The sequence below is a fragment of the Gobio gobio genome (genome assembly GCF_949357685.1).
Source record: "Gobio gobio genome assembly, chromosome: 5".
Classification (NCBI taxonomy): Eukaryota; Metazoa; Chordata; class Actinopteri; order Cypriniformes; family Gobionidae; genus Gobio; species Gobio gobio.
The window spans coordinates 49,365,960-49,383,531 of record NC_137101.1 but is presented as its reverse complement, the minus strand read 5'-3'; positions in this window follow the sequence as shown (position 1 = coordinate 49,383,531).

Sequence of the window (17,572 nt, the reverse complement as noted above, 5' to 3'; positions counted from 1 at the left end):
CTCTTTCGGGAGTTTTTAAGGGTGATGCCATAGCCATTGTAGATTATCTGGTTTCCAATAACCACAACTACTATTTGATCACCTGCTTTTTTTTATTTTATGTGCACCTGCTTCAGGGAGGGGGAATTCCCCTGAGTGATGTCATCATCACCGTCATTTTTCCCCACCCCTTTAATTTGAATTAACCTCTCAGGTTTGAGAGGGGAGTGTTAGTGGGTGTGGTCTGTTTGAGCCGCTGTATCCTGTTTGACAGATCATTTCTCAGTTAAACTTTGAAGTGAGTGGACTCGTTTTTGTCCACGGAGAACCAAAGGTAATTTAGTTTTTCCCACGGTGGTCACGTGGTGTGGGCGGGGTAGGGGAGGAGTCTGCCTCTGTCTCTCTGCAGGCTTCCCACAACGTCATTCGATTCACAACTCCGGCAGGACTGGACGCAGGTTTTTACTTTCGTCCATGAGAGGTGAAGGAGTACACTTTTGTGTATATTTAAAACAAACGGTATGTAAAAAAAAACCTTAGTCTTTTAACAAGTTGTTTGTAGTTTGTTGTTTGATGTAACAGTTTGAAACTTATTTTGTGTTTTATGTAAATGCAATAGTTTTTTTTTTCCAAATCTGAATGCACACATTTGGTTTTGTGTAAATTATTGATTTCTTTACATCTTTAAAATGTCTTGACATCTTAAAATAACACTAGCTCTTTTTTGGACAACTTTTAGAGAAAAAATGCAATTTAAACATGCTTTAACGTTTTAAAAGTGATAAAAGATTTCATATGTAATAAAATTACGTCTTCTTTAATAAAATAAAAAAACACTGATATCATCTCTGACTCTGTCTTTATTATACATTTCTTTAAAAAAGTTAACACCACTTAGAACTTCTGTGCGTTGGGGAAATTTTCCCACGCTTCAGATGTTCAAACCATAAGGGGCGTTACACATGTCCAATTTTCCCATGGTGTACATACATCATCCATAAGGGGAGGAGCTAGCGTGGGAAAATTCCCACGCTTCAGATGTTCAAAACATAAGGGGCGTTACACATGTCCAATTTTCCCATGCTGTACATACACCACCCATAAGGGGAGGAGCTAACGTGGGAAAATTCCCACGGTCAAAAGGGGCGTGGCTTAAAGGGCAATAAACCTGTCAGTATGACGAGTTGTGCCCTCTATCCTCTCTCAAACTGCAGAAATTTAGCAAACTGCTGCACCTCCAGTTCGTGTTGTAAAATGGATAATCTCTTCCAAACCACAGTGTGGCCTATCCAGCTCCTTTTTATTAATTTAGCTACTTGATTATTGATTTACTTATTTCACTTTCTCACGTTATTTGTTTATTTACTATTATTTACTATTAAATACAATATTAATATTAGATAAAACAAGATACATATTTGAAGATATTTTCACCTTGCTTTTCCATTCATTCCTCCTGTGTGTCTGCAGGTGCTTTAAAGGGAAAAGTCTATATTAAAATTAATTAAATAGTATTGAATTTAAATTCAGCGTGTTTTAACTGGAATGTAAAGATTTTGATCACATTTCAAGTTTCACTTCATTCTGTAGTACATTTGTAATGTATAATTAGTCACATTTCCAAATATTTACTAACTTCTTGTTGTTTTAGGTGCATTACAAGTGAATGCTGATAAAAAGGAAGCATCAGAGTTCATCTTTGCTGAGATGGTGTAAAAATTGCTCTGAAAGGCTTGGGGGCACTGGTCGTGGTGGAAACCCCTGAGTTTAGAGTATTCAGAGTGTTTCATTCTTTCTTCTACCTTTTTTCTTTCAGTACTAGTGTCCCATTTCTGTCTTTATTGACGAGTTTCCATTTGTATTTACTTCCGTTTTGCTAGGTTGTCATGTTTTTCACTTGTGTTATAAATTCAGATGTAATTGTTTTAAGTCAATGTGAGATTTCCTGTTGAAACTGTGGGGGCATAAATAAATACATTTGCATGTGAACTGAAGGATGTTGTTTACTTTGAGTGACTTTTTGATACAAAATCATATCAATTGCTGCCATACATGAAAATTAACTGGCATATAATCCTGCTGTACATAAAGCAAGATTGATTTTATAGTGTTTCTATGTTGATTCAGTGTTAGATAAGTGATTTAATTAAAGTTGAAAAAATACAGATTTTAAGCCCATCTTGATCTATTTTTCATCGTTGAAATAACATTATTTCAGGGTGCAAACCTGACGACAAATCAGTAGGTGCATTTACATGGAGTACTGTAATCGGTTTAAAAGTCCAATCCGAATAAAAATACTCCATATAAACACCTCAATCGGAATAAAAATGGCCAAACTGAATGAAATTGTAATCGGTTTGAGAGGGGTGGGATAAAGGTCAGGGGATCTCTGGATAATCCGTAATTCGTTTGGAGTTATAAAACGAAAATACCGTTATTCTGTTTTTTGTTTCAAAACGAAAAACCAAATAACCGTTTTTGGTGTCAGAATCAAAAAACGAAAAATAATCCGTAATTCGTTTGGAGTTATAAAACGAAAATACCGTTTTTCTGTTTTTTGTTTCAAAACGAAAAACCAAATAACCGTTTTTGGTGTCAGAATCAAAAAACGAAAAACCAATTAAAAACGGTCCGTTTTTCGTTTTGAACTTCAGTCAATTCGTTTTTCGTTTATAAACCAAAAACGGAAGTCACGTGGTCTATTCCTTTTTTGGAAGCGAAAGTAACCGGTAACACTTTCAAAATAGAAGTAACTATGGTTAACGAGGTGATTGTAGACTAACTATAACGTTTTTTAGTGCCACTAAAGTAGCACTGGGTGTGAGAAAAAAAAAAAAACACTTAAGTTAACTTAAATAAAAATTAAAACTAATAAAATAATAACTCTGGCTGTTAGGGAGAATTAAACATTTGTAAGAACATTGGTGACCTGTAACTTCAGATTAAGACAAGTGAACTAATTTTATATGTAGCTTAGGATAGCAGGAAGCCTATTTATTTATAAGTTTCTATTATTTAATTCACATTTTAGTTTTGTAACATATGTCTTGCTATGTGGAAGCTCAACCAGCAGAGGTCACTCTACCCCCTTCTGCGCACCGACTCTTTCTGTGGGACAACAGGCAACAAGGGTTTGACCTTTTGACTTGTGTTTATATCAAAGAGAAGGCAAGCACTGCTACCAACAGAAGCTAATCACTGAGTTTGAAGGGTGTGCAGAACTTCACGTGCCTTCCAGCTCCTCTTTCTATGGCACTATAGCTGTTAAAAACTCTCAGCTTCCACCATCTACTGTTACCCCTTCTGTGTCAAAACAAAACTCTTCCAAAACAAATCTATAAAGTTGTATACCTTTTATTTTCATTCGCATTTTTCTCCAGTGTAATATACTTATTATGTTAGTAAAGTAGATGAAATATTTTTTATGCAGCTTGTAGTTCTCATTAGTTATGTAGACCTACTTGTGTGTGAAACCTAGCCTTACTCAGTCAAAAATTATCTCTAGCCCTGGGACTTTCAGATCTTTTAGTGCTTTTTTGGGTTTAATTCTGTTTGATGAACCACCAGGGAAAGGCAGTGCTCTGTACTCTTGGTACTTGTGTAAAGTAAAATAAAAGTGAAGTTAAATTATTTAGTTTTGGTACTCTGGTACTACCCTAGTACTCGTGTCAGGGCCTCCCAGAGTTTCCCCAATACCTGGAGGATGTGAGCCTGTGCACTGTGTGCTGGGTTTAAGGACTGATGATAGTAGCAAGACTGGCCCCAGTCACCTACCATCACTCTCTCTTCAAATAAATGCTGGACTGGCAGGACACCACTCCTTCCTCCGGCACCATAAAAGGGCCTTTGTTGTCACTTTCAGATATTTACATCATGGTTTATGGTAAGCCACATCTTTGAATTGTGGCACTACTTTTGTGGAATTGGATGATGTCAACTTATGTCTTTAAATACAAATGTACATCATAATGTACAAAGGTACAGTGAAGCAGGGCTCTGCATTGCAACTCTTTCACTTGCATATATGCCCTTAAATGATTTACAAGCATATTGGGTCAGTGAAGACTAAAATCTAGGCAAGACAAGGCAAGGCAAGTTTATTTATATAGCACATTTCATACACAGTGGCAATTCAAAGTGCTTTACATAGAAGAAATTAAAAAATAATAAAAAGAAATAAGAATAATTAAAACAGTTTAGAAAAAAATAAAATAAAATACAGTACAGTACAGTCGGACGAACCTTGGCACAGTGCTCATTCATTAAATGCATAGCTAAACAGATGTGTTTTGAGTCTGGATTTGAAAGTGACTATTGTTGGAGCACGTCTGATCTCCTCTGTAAGCTGGTTCAGCTGCGGCTGGCATAATAGCTAAAAGCAGACTCGCCATGCTTAGAGTGAACCCTTGGTATTTCTAGCTGATTTAATCCTAATGATCTGAGTGATCTGCTGGGTTTATATTCAGTGAGCATATCTGCAATATATTGAGGTCCTAGGCCATTGAATGATTTATATACCAGTAATAATACTTTAAAATCAATCCTTAATTTAACTGGGAGCCAGTGTAAAGACGTGAGGACTGGTGTGATATGTTCATATTTTCTGGTTTTGCTCAGAATCCTGGCGGCAGCGTTCTGTATGAGCTGCAACTGTCTTATGGTCTTTTTGGGAAGGCCAGTGAGGAGTCCATTACAATAATCCACCCTGCTAGTGATGAAAGCATGAACACGTTTCTCTAAGTCTTGTTTGGAAACAAAGTATCTAATTCTTGCAATATTTTTTATTGCAATTAATTTTTTTATTTTTTACCTACTGTAAATGTTATAGTCGAGTCAAGTCATCTTCATTTATATAGCGCTTTTAACAATGTAGATTGTTTCAAAGCAGCTTTACAGAGATAAAGCGTATAATTTAAGGTAACAACTTTAATTAAGTTATTTTCCATCTAAAGTTAGTTTTGATTTATTTGGTTCCGTCGCAACGATCATTTGTTGTTAAATTAGGGGCCGCTAAGACGACACCATTCTCTCTACACAGACTTTAAACGCGAACCTGTGAGAAACGCTGATGGCGGTCACATGCGCATTTAGAATGTGTTCTATAGTTATGTGCGTTTGAATATACGCAGGTTTGGAATTCCCTACAAGCCAAGCCTAAACAAAGTACTTGTCTTTCCATATAGATTTTGATAAAGAATTTTATTTTATTTTGTCGCTTTGGGGTAGGAACGCGAAACGAATTTTCCCGACAACGCCTTATCTGTAGAGTGGTAAAGGGATACTCCATAGGGAGAGACTAGTTGGCACTTCAGCACTGCGTTGACATCGGGTCCAGGCAAAGGTCCTTCATCAGATCTGGATTCGGCCCGGATCCGGCAGGCTGCAGGAAAACCTCGGGATAAACACAGACACTAATATTAGCGAAGATGCCATTCTTCTCATGATGCAACAAGTACATCAGGATTTATGGGAAGTGTTCCCGGTTCCGGCTGACCTAATCTATGCAGCCTAACATTGACCTATGGAAGTCTAAAATGTATTATGTGAATGCTAGGTCAAAGAGATGTGTCTTTAGTCTGGCTTTGAACTGACAGAGTGTGTCTGCTTCCCAGACAATGGTGGGAAGATTGCTCCAGAGTTTTGGTGCTAAATAGGAGAAGGATCTACTGCCAGCAGTCAATTTTGATATTCTAGGTATTATTAACTGGCCGGAATTTTGAGATCGCAATAGACGTGAAGGACTATAATGCGTTAAGAGCTCGCTCAAGCACTGCAGAGCTAAACCATTCAGTGCTTTGTAAGTAATCAGCAATATTTTAAAATTGATGCGATGTTTAATAGGGAGCCAATGCAGTTTTGACAGAACTGGGCTAATATGGTCGTACTTCCTGGTTCTGGTAAGAACTCGAGCTGCTGCGTTTTGAACTAGCTGTAGTTTGTTTATTAAGCGAGCAGGGCAACCACCCAGTAGAGCAGTACAATAATCTAACCTTGAGGTCATGAACGCATGAACTAATTGTTCCGCATTTGTCAATGAGAGCATATGTCGTAATTTAGATATATTTTTAAGATGGAAAAATGCAGTTTTACAGATACTAGACACGTGACTTTCAAATGAAAGATTGGTATCAAAGAGCACAGCCAGGTTCCTAACCGACGACGAAGACTTAACAGAGCAGCCATCGAGTGTTAGACAGTATTCTAGGTTATTATGTGTGGAAGTTTTTTCCCAATAATTAGAAACTCTGTTTTTTCAGAATTTAGAAGTAGGAAATTACGAGTCATCCAATTTTTTATATCCGCTATGCATTCCATTAATTTTGTGAATTGATAAGTTTCGCTAGGTTTTGAAGAAATATACAGCTGAGTATCGTCAGCATAACAGTGAAAGCTTATTCCATGTTTCCTAATGATATCTCCTAATGGTAGCATGTACAGAGTGAACAGCAGCGGTCCTAGTACTGAGCCTTGTGGTACGCCATACTGAACTTGTGATCGCTGAGACATCTCATCATTTACTGCTACAAACTGATAACGGTCAGATAAGTATGATTTAAACCATGCTGGTGCATTTTCCCTAATGCCAACATAATGTTCGAGTCTATTTAAAAGAATGTTATGGTCAATGGTGTCAAATGCAGCACTAAGATCGAGTAACACTAATAGAGAGACACAACCACGATCAGATGATAAGAGCAAATCATTTGTGAGTCTAACGAGAGCCGTCTCGGTACTATGGTACGGTCTAAATCCGGACTGAAAATCCTCGCAGATATCATTTCTTTCAAGAAAGGAACACAGTTGTGAGGATACTGCCTTTTCTAATATCTTTGACAGAAAAGGTAGATTCGAGATCGGCCTGTAATTGACTAATTCTGTAGGATCAAGTTGCGTTTTTTTACCAAGCGGTTTAATCATAGCCAGTTTAAAGTTTTTTGGTACTGTAATGGGGCTAAGTAATATTTATTTACGTTAAATTACTCTTGACTACACCACTCCAATTTTACTGGGGTAGGAGATCCCCAAATCACTTAAAGGTTTCCCCGCACGGCTATTCAATTCAATGAATAAACTCAAAGGCAGAACTACTATAAACAAAACCTTTTTTATTTAAATACATAAGTTCTGGTCTCATTTGGTTTCACTCAAACAGGCGACTGATGTTACAGAAGTAGTAGTAACTAGAGGGTGTGACATAACACTTAAAAAGAAAACATCAATCTAAAAATACACATCAACCCCAAAAGAAAAGACAATGTCCTGTACACCACAATAATACACAAACTCAACCACACACCATTTCCACACCGCACTCATATAAGTGGAAGTGAATATGTCCCCTCTTGGTTATTCCAAGATAGAACGGCCTAGCGGCGAAACACAAAATAAACCATGTAAATACAACACAAATTGACTAATACTGGGCCAACCAAACAATACACAGAAAATACGAAACTAAATGAGTAATGTTTCACAAAACCAAAAAAAAAATGTTTTAAATAAATTAACACAAATAAAAGGTAGGGAAAACAGTGTTCAACAGCACGAGACTCTTTGTATGCCACAGGTGTCTGAACCACTGTTTCAACATCCACTGCTCATCCGACTCAACATGTGAGGGCTTCTAAAGTACACTTCTGTGCAATATTTCGTACCAAACATTCAGCAGCTACTGCTCTTCCAGCCCAAATTAATTAGTAGTAGGAGTTCAGCACACATCTACAATCAACAGAACATTGTTCTTCCAGCGACTAACCACCACCTGCACGCCAAACAATTCAGGCGCTACCAGCCTTCAAAGGAAGTGCTGTATTTAAAGGCCCAGCGTACCTTTTACAAATATGCCCAGCAGCGCCCCCTGTTGACTTGGCTACAGTACGTATCCTAGAGAAAAAGACGAATTAATGATATTAAGAAGAGGATCTATGACCTCTGGAAGCATCTCTTTCCGTAGCTTAGTCGGTATAGGGTCTAACATACATGTGGTAGATTTACATGATTTAACGAGTTTAGTAAATTCTTCCACTCCTATAGCAATGTATGAATAAAAGTTTTCCTCAGGGAGACTACAATGCACTGCCTGATGCGATACTGTAGTAGACGGTTGCATAGTTATAATTTTGTCCCTGATATTATCAATCTTATAATTGAAGAAGTTCATAAAGTCATTACTGCTGTGTTGCTTGGAAACTTCGGTGCTTGAAGCTTTATTTTTCGTTAGTTTAGCCACCGTTTCAAATAAATACCTAGGATTATTTTTATTTTCTTCTAATAGGGTTGAAAAATAAGCAGATCTAGCAGCTTTTAAAGCCTCTCTGTAAGTAATTGAGCTCTCCTTCCATGAAATGCGAAATACCTCTAGTTTTGTTTTCTTCCAGTTGCATTCCATTTTTCTGGCTGCTCTCTTAAGGGCCCGAGTGTGCTCGTTGTACCACGGCGTTGGACCATTTTTTTTAATTGTCTTTAAGCGCAACGGAGCAACTGTGTCTAAAGTGCTGGAAAAGAGAGAGTTAAACGTTTCTTTTGCAATATCTAGTTCTTCTAGCTATCTGGGATGCTGAGATGATGAAACTGATCAGGAAGATTATTAATAAAGCTATCTTTAGTGGCAGAAGTGATAGTTCTAACATATTTGAAACACGAGTTTCAAATTGAGTCGGCTTTGCAGCCTTGGCTAAATGTAATTTACACGAGACTAGGTAATGATCTGGGATGTCATCGCTCTGCTGCAGAATTTCAACGGCATCAACATCTATTCCGTGTGATAATATTAGATCTAGAGTATGATTACGACGATGAGTAGGTCCTGACACGTGTTGTCTAACTCCAATTGAGTTTACAATGTCTTTAAATGCCAATCCCAATGCATCCTTTTCATTATCGATGTGTATATTAAAATCACCAACAATTAGTACTTTATCTACAGTCAATATTAATTCTGATAGAAAGTCCGCAAATTCTTTGATAAAGTCTGTATGGTGCCCTGGTGGCCTGTATACAGTAGCCAGCACAAATCTCAAACATGATTTATCATTTACACTATATATTTTTACATTAAGCACCAATGCTTCAAAAGAATTATATTTAAAACTTGATTTCTTAGTGGTTTTGAAACTATTACTATAAATTACAGCAACACCACCCCCTTTGCGTTTCAGACGAGGCTCATGTTTATAACAGTAATCTTGCGGGGTGGACTCATTTAAACTAATGTAATCGTTTGGTTTTAGCCAGGTTTCTGTCAAACACAGCACATCTAGATTATAGTCTGAAATCACATCATTAACAACGAGTGCTTTTGAAGTAAGCGATCGAATATTCAGCAACCCAAACTTTAGCATTTGCTCATCTGTATTATAGATGTTTTTTATTTGTTGAACATCAATGAAATGTTTTACCTTAGATGGGTTTAAACGTTTTTTGGATTTCCAAGTTCGGGGAACAGACACAGTCTCTATATGATGATAGCTAGGTGAAAGTGGCTCTATGTGATGGGATTTATCTGACTTTGGTGACGCGAGACAGCTAGCAGACGGTTGGTTTAGCCAGTCTGTCTTCTTCCTGACCTGAGCCCCAAATTGTCATGTTTGAGCTCTAAGACTATGAGCCATATTACTAGAGAGAAGAGCAGCACCATCCCAGGAGGGATGAATACCATCTCTTTTCAACAGGTCAGGTTTGCCCCAAAAACTTTTCCAATTGTCTATGAATTCTATATTATTTAGCGGACACCACTTAGACAGCCAACCGTTAAGCGAAGACAATCTACTGACTATCTCATCACTCCTGCGAACAGGAAGGGGGCCAGAGCAAATTACAGCCCTTGACATCGTACTTGCAAGTTCACACACCTCTTTAATATTAATTGTGTTGATCTCCGACTGGCGGAGTCGAACATCATAAGTGCCGACATGAATAATAATCTTAGAGAATTTATGATTAGCATTAGCCAGCACTTTTAAATTTGCTTTGATGTCAGGCGCTCTGGCTCCCGGCAAACATGTGACTATGGTGGCTGGTGAAGGGTCAAGGGTCAAGCCAAACATCACTTGTCTCTTCATCAGACACATATCCTTCAAGAATGATTTTATGATCTAATATCAAAACAAGAATTAATGATAATCAATTTATAACCATTTCCTACATTTACTAAATCAATTCACATATAACCTATTTATATTTAATCCTCTCTGTATTCAATGAGTGATTTTGATGATTGAAGTGTTTTAGTTGCTCTGTGCTTTTGAATCCAGCTCTGATGTCTGTGTCAAGACGTACTGGCAGGCAGATGCCTGCATGTGTTAACTGTATGTCTTCCTGAGGTGACCCCCCCGGGGTCATCCCTGAAACATCTATGGGATTCTTTGGGGACTCAGGGGAAAAATGTACCTCTTTGATCTATCTTCTTTCTTTATAGAATAGAATAAAGTCACGTCTGAATTAGAGTTAGTGTCAGCATGTTGTGAAGAAAGACTTTGTTGATAGTTAGTTAAGATGTCCCGACCTTGATGGAGACTGTTTTTCTGGGAAACTTTGTGTGTGCGTTTCATGATTCTGTGCAGATCCAGTATTGGAGATGGTCCTTTCTGCAAACGATTCCAGACTTTGAGGCGTCTTTTCTGTGACCTCCGAGGTCATTGAGGATTAATCTGGGCCTGGGCGACACGGAGTCTACGCATTTTTAGTGATATATGCTCCTATCTGTCTACGTGTGGAAAGTTGCTTACATTGCATGTTGTTAGAACCAATCAGAATCAGTCCACATGGCAGTAATGACGTGTCTAGACCTTGAAAACCGTATAACTGTTCAGAAAATTGTATGTACGTTAGACGGAGGCGGGGAGACTGTTAGAGGGAGCGCGGCCTACGAACTCCTCTTGAAGCTGGCTTCTGCTGATGAAACTGCAAACTATTCTTCAGTAAATTTTCTTTAATTAATCTGACTCCTGACTACTGGTCTTCATTTTTCACTACCGGTCCTGGGTCCTAAGCTGTTACCCCAACACTGGTTATAATGTTAAGGTTATATTATACAGGGAGTGCAGAATTATTAGGCAAGTTGTATTTTTGAGGATTAATTTTACAACATTAATAATTAAACAACAACCATGTTGTCAATGAACACAAAACTCATTAATATCAAAGCTGAATATTTTTGGAAGTGGTTTTTGGTTTTAGCTATTTTAGGGGGATATCTGTGTGTGCAGGTGACTATTACTGTGCATAATTATTAGGCAACTTAACAAAAAACAAATTTATATCCATTTCAATTATTTATTTTTACCAGTGAAACCAATATAACATCTCAACATTCACAAATATACATTTCTGACATTCAAAAACCAAACAAAAACAAATCAGTGACCAATATAGCCACCTTTCTTTGCAAGGACACTCAAAAGCCTGCCATCCATGGATTCTGTCAGTGTTTTGATCTGTTCACCATCAACATTGCGTGCAGCAGCAACCACAGCCTCCCAGACACTGTTCAGAGAGGTGTACTGTTTTCCCTCCTTGTAAATCGCACATTTGATGATGGACCACAGGTTCTCAATGGGGTTCAGATCAGGTGAACAAGGAGGCCATATCATTAGATTTTCTTCTTTTATACCCCTTCTTGCCAGCCACGCTGTGGAGTACTTGGACGCGTGTGATGGAGCATTGTCCTGCATGAAAATCATGTTTTTCTTGAAGGATGCAGACTTCTTCCTGTACCACTGCTTGAAGAAGGTGTCTTCCAGAAACTGGCAGTAGGACTGGGAGTTGAGCTTGACTCCATCCTCAACCCGAAAAGGCCCCACAAGCTCATCTTTGATGATACCAGCCCAAACCAGTACTCCACCTCCACCTTGCTGGCGTCTGAGTCGGACTGGAGCTCTCTGCCCTTTACCAATCCAGCCACGGGCCCATCCATCTGGCCCATCAAGACTCACTCTCATTTCATCAGTCCATAAAACCTTAGAAAAATCAGTCTTGAGATATTTCTTGGCCCAGTCTTGACGTTTCAGCTTGTGTGTCTTGTTCAGTGGTGGTCGACTTTCTGCCTTTCTTACCTTGGCCATGTCTCTGAGTATTGCACACCTTGTGCTTTTGGGCACTCCAGTGATGTTGCAGCTCTGAAATATGGCCAAACTGGTGGCAAGTGGCATCTTGGCAGCTGCACGCTTGACTTTTCTCAGTTCACGGGCAGTTATTTTGCGCCTTGGTTTTTCCACACGCTTCTTGCGACCCTGTTGACTATTTTGAATGAAACGCTTGATTGTTCGATGATCACGCTTCAGAAGCTTGGCTATTTTAAGACTGCTGCATCCCTCTGCAATATATCTCACTATTTTTGACTTTTCTGAGCCTGTCAAGTCCTTCTTTTGACCCATTTTGCCAAAGGAAAGGAAGTTGCCTAATAATTATGCACACCTGATATAGGGTGTTGATGTCATTAGACCACACCCCTTTTCATTACAGAGATGCACATCACCTAATATGCTTAATTGGTAGTAGGCTTTCCAGCCTATCCAGCTTGGAGTAAGACAACATGCATAACGAGGATGATGTGGTCAAAATACTCATTTGCCTAATAATTCTGCACTCCCTGTACTTTTTTACATTTATACAAGTTCCTCCTCCAGGTTGTGGTTATAGCCTCTGCAGTGGACAGATGTAGATTTAGCCAGAGCCAGGATGTCATTGTGCCAATACAGCCTCCTCCTGATAGCAACACATTCCCCTTGTAGTGTAGTGGATCCGGCGACTCAAAACGGGGATTGGAGGTAACGGAACAAAAAAAAAAAAAAAATGACACTGCCTACAGCTTCTCTGCAGGGGCGGCTCCACTGAATTTTTAACGCATGTGCTGAGGGGGTGCTAGATCATTTACGGGGGGAGCTGCTCAAAACTTGTCCACTAAATATTTAATATTCAATTATTTTAATGATCACAATTAAAGATTTAATTTTATTAAATTGTACAAGCACAACATTCAGCATTCAATCAAATATTCTAAAAGATGTAGGCTATTATTAATGATAATGTTATTTAAACATAATATCTCGTTATTTCGACATAATATGTGTGTATGCTACAAGCAAGATGTACGTTTTTAAATCCGGTGACGCGTGTATTAATTTTTATGAATAAACTAGCGTTTTCTGACAGTGTCAGCTGCAAAGATGAAGTTGATGATCACCATATAGTGAACCCGCGTTACGCGCCCATAGAGATAAATTATGCACATAATGGATTATATAATCAGAGAGTAGCCTTTTTCTTTTCGTTTCGAATTATTTCGTTTAAAGACATTTAAAGTTTTGTGTATTTGATGTATTTCTCATGTCTGTGTGAGGCATACACAGAGTTTCGTTAAAGTCCACATGAAATCAAAATTGACCATATTTACTTTATTTGCCTAAATTGACCGTTTTGTGGTGAACAATTCATCCAAGCAAGTCAATCCACACAAAAAAAATTTTTGGCTTCGTAATCTTTAATCAAAATCTGAACTCCATAGACTCCAATGGAACGTTTTTTTTTACAGCAATGGCGGCTCGTGGAGACTCTCAATAGTTCCCGGAAGTAGCAACCGCGCCATAGAGTTACAGCAGAACAGACCGTTTGTGATGCACTTTTAAAAGGTAAGACGTTTAATCAGTATAATTTTAAATTATCAGCACATCTTAATCTTAATAACTTGTACATTAAAGCCTGCTTGTGTAGATTATTCATTTTATATTTTAAAAACAACATCGCTGTAACTACATACTCATGCTACATACACATGTTGATGTGTAATAAAATTATTGAAAATCAATGCATTTATTGACTATTAATTACCAAAAATCGCAGTTCTGTCACTGTGACTGAACAATTTGAATTGCCCGCCAAAGCACTTCCTGGAACTATTCGCGGTCTACATGAATCACGTGACTATCAAGCGTTTTGAATTTCCGTTGTCGCAACTCTCTCTCTCTATGGCTCTGGGTTCGGGAAACGCTTAACCACTCCCCTCAAACCGTTAGTCAAAAATCATTGGTGCCAACCTGCCCTCCATTCAGGACTTATACATTTCCAAACTGCTACTGAGGAAACGGGCAGGAAGCATCACTGCAGATCCATCTCACCCCAGACACAACCTGTTTCAGCTTCTCCCCTCTGGTAGGTGCTACAGAGCACTATATGTCAAAACCAACAGACTCAGGAACAGTTTCTTCCCACAAGCCATCGCTCCAATGAACAGCTGACTCTGTGTCAGGAACAATTCCTTTGCTATAACCCAGTAACTCTGGCTCTAATCAGCCACCTGTTTACTAATGTATTCATCATTTTCTATTTCAGAGCTGTTCAGATTGTTATATTGTATATACCAAACCCACCTACCTCAAGTACATAACACTTGCACATAATACTTATTCCAACATCCTTTGCACTATGCTCCATCACACTGTGTACATGAACGCATGTATGTGTACTTGTATATATTTTATGCATGTTAAAGAGTTTGACTTCAACACTGTAAAAAAGAAATCAAGATTAGACAACGTATAACCAATGGGATAACCACACAGGTCAACTAAATCACTGACATCTGATCAGCTACAAAAACAGCCTTGTTATCAAACTGAAACCATCTTCTAATCCTTTTGTGTATCAGTGTTATTAAGCAGCTATATTATGTACCATTGTAACATACAGAGAGGTATACCATTAAAAGCCTGCTGCCATCTGTAATAGACTTTTTTTCTCAAGGACCAAAAGTACACAAACTTTGGGTTATTTTATGTGAACAGTCACATTTTAACAATGAACACATATACAAACATGAACAAACGCAATCCACTACCTTTCATCAAACATTTTTAATAAATCATTCCCCACTCCAAAACTGGTAGAAATACAAAAAAAAAAAACAGCTGAACATTAATTAAAACAGGTTACCAATTTCTCAGTATGAACAACCAACCCCACCCCCCCCCGCCCCAAAAAAAGTAACTTCAAAACTTACTCCCGAATTGTGAGAACCTTTCATCCCAACATGTATTACAAAACATGTTTGATCAAGTCATTCCCCACTCCAAAACTGGTAGAAATACAAAAAAAAGCTGAACATTAATTAAAACAGGTTACCAATTTCTCAGTATGAACAACCAAACCCCCCCCCCAAAAAGTAACTTCAAAACTTACTCCCGAATTGTGAGAACCTTTCATCCCAACATGTATTACAAAACATTTTAATCAAGTCATTCCCCACTCCAAAACTGGCAGAAATAAAAAAAAAAAACAAACAAAAAAAAAAAAAACCACTGAACATTAATTAAAACAGGTTACCAATTTCTCAGTATGAACAAAACCGAAAACTTACTCCCGAATTGTGTCCCTTAAAATGTTAATTACATCTCCCATCCCTGTCACTTCAAAATGACCCTCGGCAAAACTGCCGTCCCTACATTTCGGGCAGCTGGACTCATTGAGTAGCCATTGTTGAATGCAGCGTTGGCATCCAATAACGCTGCGGCAGCATGGAGTCGCCACGGGGTTCCTCATGGCATCTGCAAGATTCATAATAATAACAGAACAGTGATCACTGTGCGGTCCTCATACAGAAAGCAAAATTTAAGTTTTATCAAACCTACTTGCATGTTGTGTCGAGTCATTGTATTCATCAAATCAAAATTAACTAACGTTTAACTTAAAGTACTGAAGACGTTGTCACGACGGTCGTAGCGACCTCTTTTGGGGTTTCACTTTGACGGTTGTGGCGACGTCATATACTAACGCAAGCGTGACTCAAAATAACCAGCACGTGACGTCACAACGTCATATTGTTTGCTGGGTTGGCTCCAGCTGAAGTAAACATATCCACCTGGATGAGATGGAGTTTGGGCTTTTAGGGAGGAGTGGGGAATGCCACTGTAAAGGAAATGGTGCGCTGGATTTACAACACAATACAAAATGAGTGTTACTGCGAAATAGCATGCGCCGCACTAATTGTTTTATCTCGGTTAACTTGTTTTTATAATCGTTGGAAGACAAAATAGAAATCGTCATTAAAATTAGATAAATTGCACAGCTCTCTCCAGCTACACACTGTCACTTCCAACGCCATGGCATGGATGTTGGAGAAGACATGCATGCTGTGTCTTTTGTCCTTTATGTGCAGAACCAGGGAGTTGTTTGTTCAGTCTGTTACCTGCCTTAAAACATATGAAAAAGTGTATTTGCAAACAGAGAGTTAACATGTAGCTTACCTCTGCATATGACGCACTGGAATGCGTCCCTGACAGAGGTGATTTGTGCCTCTGTCAAGGCCACAGTTGATATTCTGTCCCTGGCATATTGTCCCAGGTCCCGCAAGGCTTGTGAAATTGCTGGCAGCTCCTCTGCTGCAAGCAACAGCTCTTCAATTTTCTCTTTTGTTTCCTCTTCTAGGAAACTGGGAAATAAGGAAAAGTAAAGTAAGTTTATTATAACAATTCACCCTTGTGTCACTGGATAGTCAGAACTGAGACGAGAATTCAAATGCAGAGGAAACTTATTAGTGACAGGTAGATAAGGTACAAACTCAAAAAGCACTGTGAGCAAGCAGGAAGGAAACACAAGGAACAAGTAACTTGGACAAAAAAACCAGCACAAGACTTCTTCTTCTTATTTTACGGCGGATCGCAAACAAATACGTGCATTACCGCGACCTATAGCAGAAATGGACCATTGACATTCCTATATCTCTATACCCAACATAAATTCCCCTTATTTACCCGCATAGAGACATCATCGAATTTCATCCGGCGCTGCGTGTTCAGCTCCTCCGTCCACTCTCAGCCCCCATGACAGGTTTTTATAATTTTTTTTTTTCTTCCTATTTTAAATACGCTTATTTAACCCAGTACTTCCCAAATAATCTACCAATAAATGTATTATAGTCCTATCGGATTTTAATACATTTTGAATATTCAACTTAACTCCTATATTATTTAATTCCTCCTTCAACTCTTTCCTTTCAACCATACATCTCCTACAGTGCATTATTACATGTTCAACTGTTTCACTAACTTCACATAACTCACATAAACCTGTTGGATGCTTACTTATTAAGTGCAATGTGCTATTCAATCTTGTATGCCCCAATCTTAGTCTTGTAATCATATTCTCTTCATTCCTACTCCTACCTGATATTCTTCCCTTACCCACTGTTGACTGTATTTGATGCATATGTCTACCTTTTAGTTCATTGTCCCAATATTGCTGCCATAATTTCAGAATATTCTTTTTAATAATTGATTTAATTTCTGACCTACTAAATAAAATCTGTATATCTACTATTCCAGCACAAGACTTCTTCTTCTTCTTCTTCTTCTTCTTCTTTATTGGCGGGTGGCAACCGACTTTAAGGTGCATATCCGCCACCTACTGTACTGGAGTGTGGGCCAGAAATGTAACCATCACAAGAGACACAAAAAAAAAAAAAAAAAAAAAAAACTCACTTTACCTTCTTTCTACCTTTACACTAACTTCAACAATCAATTAAATCCTTTTCATTAAACCAGTTTCTTTCAAAAAGTTCAACAAAGCTCCCATTATCTGCTCTCCAATTTTAAAAAGA